This window comes from Balaenoptera borealis, assembly GCF_965194805.1.
Source record: "Balaenoptera borealis genome assembly, chromosome: 20".
Classification (NCBI taxonomy): domain Eukaryota; kingdom Metazoa; phylum Chordata; class Mammalia; order Artiodactyla; family Balaenopteridae; genus Balaenoptera; species Balaenoptera borealis.
In genome coordinates, this window is record NC_138879.1 from 27,224,743 (window position 1) to 27,235,198 (window position 10,456).

At 35.9% G+C, this 10,456-nt stretch overlaps 1 long non-coding RNA gene across 1 annotated transcript; it reads right to left on the minus strand.

Moving 5' to 3' along the window:
* Positions 1–380: 380 nt before the first annotated feature.
* LOC309618240 lies at positions 381–6,925 on the minus strand. Its single transcript, XR_014238362.1, has 2 exons — positions 6,872–6,925; positions 381–2,114 (listed from the first exon to the last, which is right to left on the minus strand). It is a non-coding gene; the product is annotated as an uncharacterized lncRNA (long non-coding RNA).
* Between the last annotated feature and the right edge of the window lie 3,531 nt (positions 6,926–10,456).

Here is a 10,456-nt window from a genome sequence, read left to right on the forward strand (position 1 = left end):
TTTTTAGATTCTTTTCCATATAGGCCATTACAGAGTATTGAGACGAGTTCCCTGTGCTATACAGTAGGTCTTTATTAGTAATCTATTTTAGATATAGTAGTGTATATATGTCAATCCCAATCTCCCAGTTTATCACTCACCCCCCCACCTTACACCCTGGTAACCATAACTTTGTTTTCTACATCTGTGACTCTATGTTTTGTAAATAAGTTCATTTGTAGCCTTTATTTGATTCCACATATAAGCGATATCATATGATATTTCTCTTTCTCTGACTGACTTACTTCATCAATATGACAATCTCTAGGTCCATCCATGTTGCTGCAAATGGCATTATTTTGTTCTTTTTTATGGCTGAGTAATATTCAATTGTATATATACCACATCTTTATCCATTCCACTGTCAATGGACATTTTGGTTGCTTCCATGTCTTGGCTATTGTAAATAGTGCTGCTATGAATATTGGGGTGCATGTGTCATTTCGAATTATGATTTTCTCCAGATATATGCCCAGGAGTGGGATTGCTGGATCATATGGTAGCTCTATTTTTAGTTTATTAAGGAACCTCCATAGTGCTCTCCATATTGCCTCTACCAATGTACATTCCCAACAACAGTGTAGGAGGGTTCCCTTTTTTCCACACCCTCTCCAGCATTTATTGTTTGTAGATTTTTTGATGATGTCCATTCTGACTGGTGTGAGGTGATACTTCATTGTAATTTTTATTTGAATTTCTCTTATAATAAGTGATGTTGTGCATCTCTTCGTGTGTGTTTTGGCCATCTGTATGTCTTCTTTGAAGAAATGTCTATTTAGATCTTCTGCCCATTTTTAGGTTGGGCTGTTTGTTTTTTTGATATTGAGCTGCTTGTATATTTTGGAGATTAATCCCTTGTTGGTCGTTTCATTGGCAGACACTTTCTGCTATTCTGAGGGTTGCCTTTCATTTTCTTTATGGTTTTCTTTACTGTACAGAAGCTTTTAAGTTTAATTATGTCTGACTTCTTTATTTTTGTTTTTATTTTCATTACTCTAGGAGGTAGGTCAAAAAAGATCTTGCTGCAACTTATGTCAAAGGGTGTTCTGTCTGTTTTCCTCTAGGAGTTTTATAGTGTCTAGCCATATATTTAGCTCTTTAATCCATTTGGAGTTTATTTTTGTGTATGGTGTTAAGGAGTGTTCTAATTTCATTCTTTTACATGTAGCTGTCCAGTTTTCCCAGCACCACTTCTTGAAGAGGCTGTCTTTCCTCCATTGTATACTCTTGCGCCCTTTGTCGTAGATTAGGTGACCAGAGGTGTGTGGGGTGATCTCTGGGCTTTCTAACCTGTGGCATTGATCTATATTTCTGTTTTTGTGCCAGTGCAATACTGTCTTGATTATTGTAGCTTTGTAGTATAGTCTGAAGTCAGGAAACCTGATTCCTCCAGCTCTGGTTCTCTTTCCAAAGGTTTCTTTGGCTATTTGGGGTCTTTTGTGTGTCCATACAAATTGTAAGACTTTTTTGCTCTAATTCTGTGAAAAATGCCATTGGTAATTTGATAGGGATTGCATTGAATCTGTAAATTGCTTTGAGTATTATAGTTATTTTCACAATATTGATTCTTCCAATCCAAGAACATGGTATATCTCTCCATCTGTTTGAGTCCTCTTTGATTTCCTTCATCAGTATTTTATAGTTTTCTGAGTACAGGTACTTTGTCTCTTTAGATAGGTTTATTCCTTGGTATTTTATTCTATTTGTTTGATGGTGAAAGGGGTTGTTTCCTTAACTTCTTTCTGATCTTTTGTTGTTAGTGTATAGGAATGTAAGAGATTTCTGTGTATTAATTTTGTATCCTGAGACATTACTAAATTCATTGATGAGCTCTAGTAGTTTTCTGGTAGCATCTTTAGGATTTTCTATGTATAGTATCAAGTCAACTGCAAACAGTGACAGTTTTACTTCTCCTTTTCCAATTTGGATTCATTTGATTTCTTTTTCTTCTCTGATTGCCATGGCTAGGACTTCCAAAACTATGTTGAATAAAAGTGATGAGAGTGCACTTCCTTGTCTTGTTTGTGATCTTAGAAGAAATGCTTTCAGGTTTTCACCATTGAGAATGATATTTCCTATAGTTTTGTCATATATGACTTTTTTTTTTTTTTTTAACCTGGCTATTGTAAATAGTGCTGCAATGAACATTCGGGTGCATGTGTCTTTTTGAATTACGGTTTTCTCTGGGTATATGCTCAGTAGTGGGATTGCTCGGTCATATGGTAATTCTATTTTTAGTTTTTTAAGGAACCTCCATATTGTTCTCCATAGTGGCTGTATCAATTTACATTCCCACCAACAGTGCAAGAGGGTTCCCTTTTCTCCACACCCTCTCCAGCATTTGTTGTTTGTAGATTTTCTGATGATGCCCATTCTAACAGGAGTGAGGTGATACCTCATTGTAGTTTTGATTTGCATTTCTCTAATAATTAGCGATGTTGAGCATCTTTTCATGTGCTTCGTGGCCGTCTGTATGTCTTCTTTGGAGAAATGTCTATTTAGGTCTTCTGCCCATTTTTGGATTGGGGTGTTTGTTTCTTTAATATTGAGCTGAATGAGCTGTTTATATATTTTGGAGATTAATCCTTTGTCCGTTGATTCGTTTGCAAATATTTTCTCCCATTCCGAGGGTTGTCTTTTCGTCTTGTTTATGGTTTCCTTTGCTGTGCAAAAGCTTTGAAGTTTCATTAGGTCCCATTTGTTTATTTTTGTTTTTATTTCCATTACTCTAGGAGGTGGATCAAAAAAGATCTTGCTGTGATTTATGTCAGAGAGTGTTCTTCCTATGTTTTCCTCTAAGAGTTTTATACTGTCCAGTCTTATATTTAGGTCTCTAATCCATTTTGAGTTTATTTTTGTGTATGGTGTTAGGGAGTATTCTAATTTCATTCTTTTGCATGTAGCTGTCCAGTTTTCCCAGCACCACTTATTGAAGAGACTGTCTTTTCTCCATTGTATATCTTTGCCTCCTTTGTCATAGATTAGTTGACCATAGGTGTGTGGGTTAATCTCTGGGCTTTCTATCTTGTTCCATTGATCTATGTTTCTGTTTTTGTGCCAGTACCATATTGTCTTGATTACTGTAGCTTTGTAGTATAGTCTGAAGTCAGGGACTCTGATTCCTCCAGCTCCATTTTTTTCCCTCAAGACTGCTTTGGCTATTCGTGGTCTTTTGTGACTCCATACAAATTTTAAGATGATTTCTTCTAGTTCCGTAAAAAATGCCATTGGTAATTTGATAGGGATTGCATTGAATCTGTAGATTGCTTTGGGTAGTATACTCATTTTCACAATGTTGATTCTTCCAATCCAAGAACATGGTATATCTCTCCATCTGTTGGTATCATATTTAATTTCTTTCATCAGTGTCTTATAGTTTTCTGCATACAGGTCTTTGTCTCCCTAGGTAGGTTTATTCCTAGGTATTTTATTCTTTTTGTTGCAATGGTAAATGGGAGTGTTTCCATAATTTCTCTTTCAGATTTTTCATCATTAGTGTATAGGAATGCAAGAGATTTCTGTGCATTCATTTTGTATCCTGCAACTTTACCATATTCATTCATTAGCTCTAGCAGTTTTCTGGTGGCAGTTTTAGGATTCTCTATGCATAGTATCATGTCATCCGCAAACAGTGACAGTTTTACTTCTTCTTTTCCAATTTGTATTCCTTTTATTTCTTTTTCTTCTCTGATTGCCGTGGCTAGGACTTCCAGAATCATGTTGAATTATAGTGGTGAGAGTGGACATCCTTGTCTCGTTCTTGATCTTAGAGGAAATGCTTTCAGTTTTTCACCATTGAGAATGATGTTTGCTGTGGGTTTGTCATATATGGCCTTTATTATGTTGAGGTAGGTTCCCTCTATGCCCACTTTCTGGAGAGTTTTTATCATAAATGGGTGTTGAATTTTGTCAAAAGCTTTTTCTGCATCTATTGAGATGATCATATGGTTTTTCTTCTTCAATTTGTTAATATGGTGTATCACATTGATTGATTTGCGTATATTGAAGAATCCTTGCAGCCCTGGGATAAATCCCACTTGATCGTGCTGTATGATCCTTTTAATGTGTTGTTGGATTCTGTTTGCTAGTATTTTGTTGAGGATTTTTGCATCTATATTCATTAGTGATATTGGTCTATAATTTTCTTTTTTTGTAGTGTCTTTGTCTGGTTTTGGTATCAGGGTGATGGTGGCCTCATAGAATGAGTTTGGGGGTGTTCCTTCCTCTGCAATTTTTTGGAAGAGTTTGAGAAGGATAGGTGTTAGCTCTTCTCTAAATGTTTGATAGAATTCACCTGTGAAGCCATCTGGTCCTGGACTTTTGTTTGTTGGAAGATTTTTAATCACAGTTTCAATTTCATTACTTGTGATTGGTCTGTTCATATTTTCTGTTTCTTCCTGGTTCAGTCTTGGAAGGTTATACCTTTCTAAAAATGTGTCCATTTCTTCCAGGTTGTCCATTTTATTGGCATAAAGTTGCTTGTAGTAGTCTCTTAGGATTCTTTGTATTTCTGCAGTGTCTGTTGTAACTTCTCCTTTTTCGTTTCTGATTTTATTGATTTGAGTCCTCTCCCTCTTTTTCTTGATGAGTCTGGCTAATGGCTTATCAATTTTGTTTATCTTCTCAAAGAACCAACTTTTAGTTTTATTGATCTTTGCTATTGTTTTCTTTGTTTCTATTTCATTTATGTCTGCTCTGATCTTTATGATTTCTTTCCTTCTGCTAACTTTGGGTTTTGTTTGTTCTTCTTTCTCTAGTTTCTTTAGGTATAAGATTAGATTGTTTACTTGAGATTTTTCTTGTTTCTTGAGATAGGCTTGTATAGCTATAAACTTCCCTCTTAGAACTGCTTTTGCTGCATCCCATAGGTTTTGGGTCATCGTGTTTTCATTGTCATTTGTCTCTAGGTATTTTTTGATTTCCTCTCTGATTTCTTCAGTGATCTCTTGGTTATTTAGTAACGTATTGTTTAGCCTCCATGTGTTTGTCTGTTTTACGTTTTTTTCCCTGTAATTCATTTCTAATCTCATAGCATTGTGGTCCGAAAAGATGCTTGATATGATTTCAATTTTCTTAAATTTCCTGAGGCTTGATTTGTGACCCAAGATGTGATCTATCCTGGAGAATGTTCCGTGCTCACTTGAGAAGAAAGTGTAATCTGCTGTTTTTGGATTGAATGTCCTATATATATCAATTAAATCTATCTGGTCTATTGTGTCATTTAAAGCTTCTGTTTCCTTATTCATTTTCATTTTGGATGATCTGTCCATTGGTGTAAGTGAGGTGTTAAAGTCCCCCACTATTATTGTGTTACTGTCGATTTCCTCTTTTATAGCTGTTAGCAGTTGCCTTATGTATTGAGGTACTCCTATGTTGGGTGCATATATATTTATAATTGTTATATCTTCTTCTTGGATTGATCCCTTGATCATTATGTAATGTCCTTCTTTGTCTCTTGTAACATTCTTTATTTTAAAGTCTATTTTATCTGATATGAGTATAGCTACTCCAGCTTTCTTTTGATTTCCATTTGCATGGAATATCTTTTTCCATCCCCTCACTTTCAGTCTGTATATGTCCCTAGGTCTAAAGTGGGTCTCTTGTAGACAGCATATATATGGGTCTTGTTTTTGTATCCATTCAGCCAGTCTATGTCTTTTGGTTGGGGCATTTAATCCATTCACGTTTAAGGTAATTATCGATATGTATGTTCCTATGACCATTTTCTTAATTGTTTTGGGTTTGTTTTTGTATGTTCTTTTCTTCTCTTGTGTTTCCCACTTAGAGAAGTTCCTTTAGCATTTGTTGTAGAGCTGGTTTGGTGGTGCTGGTTTGAATTCTCTTAGCTTTTGCTTGTCTGTAAAGCTTTTGATTTCTCCATCAAATCTAAATGAGATCCTTGCCGGGTACAGTAATCTTGGTTATAGGTCCTTCCCTTTCATCACTTTAAGTATATCATGCCACTCCCTTCTGGCTTGCAGAGTGTCTGCTGAGAAATCAGCTGTTAACCTTATGGGAGTTCCCTTGTATGTTATTTGTCATTTTTCCCTTGCTGCTTTCAATAATTTTTCTTTGTCTTTACTTTTTGCCACTTTGATTACTATGTGTCTCGGCGTGTTTCTCCTTGGGTTTATCCTGTATGGGACTCTCTGCGCTTCCTGGACTTGGGTGGCTATTTCCTTTCCCATGTTAGGGAAGTTTTCGACTATAATCTCTTCAAATATTTTCTCGGGTCCTTTCTCTCTCTCTTCTCCTTCTGGGACCCCTATAATGCGAATGTTGTTGCGTTTAATGTTGTCCCAGAGGTCTCTTAGGCTGTCTTCATTTCTTTTCATTCTTTTTTCTTTAGTCTGTTCTGCAGCAGTGAATTCCACCATTCTGTCTTCCAGGTCACTTATCCGTTCTTCTGCCTCAGTTATTCTGCTATTGGTTCTTTCTAGTGTAGTTTTCATTTCAGTTATTGTATTGGTCATCTCTGTTTGTTTGTTCTTTAATTCTTCTAGGTCTTTGTTAATCATTTCTTGCATCTTCTCAATCTTTGCCTCCATTCTTATTCCGAGGTCCTGGATCATCTTCACTATCATTATTCTGAATTCTTTTTCTGGAAGGTTGCCTATCTCCACTTCATTTAGTTGTTTTTCTGGGGTTTTTTCTTGTTCCTTCATCTGGTACATAGCCCTCTGCCTTTTCATCTTGTCTATCTTTCTGTAACTGTGGTTTTTGTTCCACAGGCTGCAGGATTGTAGTTTTTCTTGCTTCTGCTGTCTGACCTCTGGTGGTTGAGGCTATCTAAGAGGCTTGATGGGAGGTTCTGGTGGTGGGTAAAGCTGACTGTTGCTGTCGTCATATATGACCTTTATGAGGTTGACATATGTTCCCTATATGATTTTATTGATTTGAGTCCTCTCTCTCTTTTTCTTGATGAGTCTGGCTAAGGGTTTATCAATTTTGTTTATCTTCTCAAAGAACCAGCTTTTAGTTTCCCTGATCTTTGCTATTCTTTTCTTCATATTTATTTATTTTATTTCTGCTCTGATCTTTATGATTTTTTTATTTCTACTAACTTTGGGTTTTCTTTGTTCTTCTTTCACTAGTTTCTTTAGGTGTAAGGTTAGGTTGTTTACTTGATATTTTTCTTGTTTCCTGAGGTAAGATTGTATTCCTATAAACTTCCCTCTTAGAACTGCTTTTGCCATGTTCCATAGAATTTGCATTATTGTGTTTTTGTTGTCATTTGCCTTTACGTAGTTTTTGCTTCACTGTTTGGTTTCTTCTGTGATCCATTGCTTGTGTAGTAACATATTGTTTAGGCTCCATGTGTTTGTGTTTTTTACAGTTTTTTTTTCCTGTAATTGATTTCTAATCTCATAGCCTTGTGATTAGAAAAGATGATTTCAATTTTCTTAAATTTACTGAGGCTTGATTTGTGGCCCAAGATGTGATCTATCCTGGAGAATGTTCCCTGTGCACTTGAGAAGAAAGTATATTCTGCTGCTTTCAGATGGAATGACCTATGAATATCAATTAAGTCTATCTGGTCTAATATGTCATTTAAGACTTGTATTTCCTTATTAATTTTATGTCTGGATGATCTCTCCATTGGTGTAAGTAGGGTGTTAAAATCTCCCACTATTATTGTGTTACTGTCAATTTCCCCTTTTATGGCTGTTAGCATTTCCCTTATATATTGAGGTGCTCCTATGTTGGGTGCATATTTATTTACAATTTTTATATATTCTTCTTGGATTGATCCCTTGATCATTATGTAGTGTCCTTCTGGTCTCTTGTAACAGTCTTTATTTTAAAGTCTGTTTTGTCTGATATGAGTATTGCTACTCCAGCTTTCTTTTGATTTGCCATTGCATGGAATATCTTTTTCTAGCCCCAACTTTCAGTCTGTATGTGTCCCTAGGTCTGAAGTGGGTCTCGTGTGCATAGCACATATATGGGTATTGTTTTTGTATCCCTTCAGCCAGTCTATGTGTTTTGGTTGAAGCGTTTAATCCTTTTACAGTTAAGGTAATTATCAATATGTATGTTCCTATTGCCATTTTCTTAATTGTTTTTGGTTTGTTTTTGTAGGTCTTTTCTTCCCTTTCTCTTTTGTGGTTTGATGCCCATCTTTAGTGTTGTGTTTGGGTTGCTTTCTCTTTTTTTGTGTGTGTATCTTTTGTAGTTTTTTGATTTGCATTTCCCATGAGGTTTTGATATAGCAGTCTATATATATAAAACAAGGTTGTTTTAAGTTGCTGGTCTCTTAATCTCAGATGCAGTTCCCATTTCCTGCATTTGTACTCTCTTCCAATGTTTGCTGGGTTTGATATCATATTTGTGTGTGGATGATTTCCTACTTTTGCTCCATGTTTGCCTTTACCAGTGATTTTTCCCATTTGTGACTTTCTTGTTTCTAGTTGTGGCCTCTTTTTTTTCTTTTTTTTTTCTTTTTTCCAGGCTAGAGAAGTTTCTTCAGCATTTGATTCAAAGTTGGTTTGTTGTTAGTGAATTCTCTTAGACTTTGCTTTTTTGTAAAAAGCCTTCCATTTCTCCATGAAATCTGAATGAGAGCCTTGCTGGATAGAGTATTCTTTGTTGTAGTTTTTTTCCTTTTCATCACCTTAAATATATCTTGTCACTCCCTTCTGGCCTGCAGAGCTTCTGCTGAAAAATCAGCTGATAACCTTATGGGGATTCTCTTGTATGTTACTTGTTGCTTTTTCCTTCTTGCTTTTAATATTTTTTTCTTTGTATTTAATTTTTGTTAGCTTGATTAACATATGTCTCAGCATGTTCTTCTTTGTGTTTATCCTCTATGGGACTCTCTGTGCTTCCTGGACATGGGTGACTATTTCTTTTCCCATGTTAGGAATGTTTTCAACTATAATTTCTTCAAATATTTTCTCAGGCCCTTTCTCTTTTGCTTCTTCTGGGACCCCTAAAATGCAAATGTTGGAGCATTTAATGCTGTCCCAGAGGTCTATGAGACTGTGCTAATTTCTTTTCATTCTTTTTTCTTCATTCGGTTCTGCAGCAGTGCTTTCCACCACTCTGTCATCCAATTCACTCATTCATTTTTCTGTCTCAGTTATTCTGCTACTGATTCCTTCTAGTGTATTTTTCATTTCAGTTATTGTGTTGTTCATCTCTGTTTGTTCTTTAAATCTTCTAGCTCTTTGTTAAACATTTCTTCTCTCTTCCTGTGCCTCCATTCATTTTAAAGATTTTGGATCATCTTTACTAACTTCATTCTGAATTATTTGTCAGGTACATTGCCTGTCTCCACTTCATTTTGTTGTTCTTCTAGGTTTTTAACTTTCTCCTTCGTCTGCATGGAGCAAATTTCTCTGTCCTCTCATTTTCTCTAACTTACAATGTTTGTGGTTGCCTTTCCGCAGCCTGCAAAATTGTAGTTCCTTTGTTTCTGGTGTCTGTCCCCTGGTGGGTGAAGTTGGTCCAGGGCCTTGTGCATGCTTCCTGGTGGGAGGGACTGGTGCCTGCATTCTGGTGGGTGGAGCTGGGTCTTGTCCTTCTGGTGGGCAGGGCCATGTAAAGCGGTGTGTTTGGGGGTGTCCTCAAAGGGAATGCTCTTGCATTCTTGCTGGGAATGTACATTGATACACCCACTATGGAGAACAGTATGGAAGTTCCTTAAAAAAATAAAAATGGAACTACCATATGACCCAGAAATCCCACTATTTCTCTGGGCATATACACGGGGAAAACCATAATTCAAAAAGACTCATGTACCACAATGGTCATTGCAGCTCTATTTACAATAGCTAGGACATGGAGGCAATCTAAGTGTCCATCGACAGATGAAGGAATAAAGAAGATCATATCTTGGGTCACAAATCAAGCCTCAGTATATTTAAGAAAATTAAAATCATATCAAGTATCTTTTCCGACCACAACACTATGAGACTAGATAACAATTACAGGAAAAAAAACTGCAAAGAATACAAACACATGAAAGCTAAACAATACACTACTAAATAAACAAGAGATCACTGAAGAAATCAAAGAGGATATCAAAAAAACTTAGAAACAAATGACAATGAAAACATGATGACCCAAAAACCAATGGGATGCAGCAAAAGCATTTCTAAGATGGAAGTTTATAACAATACAATCCTACCTCAAGAAAAGAGAAACATCTAAGATAAACAACCTAACTAACTCTGCAACTAAAAGAATTAGAGAAAGAAGAACCAAAAAAACCCAAAGTCAGCAGAAGGAAAAAAATCATAAAGAACAAACAAGAAATAAATGTAGAAGAAATGAAGGTAACAATAGCAAAGATCAACAAAACTAAAAGCTGGTTCTTTGACAGATAAACAAAATTGAAAAACCATTAGCCAGACTCATGAAGAAAAAAAGGGAGAAGACTCAAATCAATATAATTAAAAATGAAAAAGGAGAA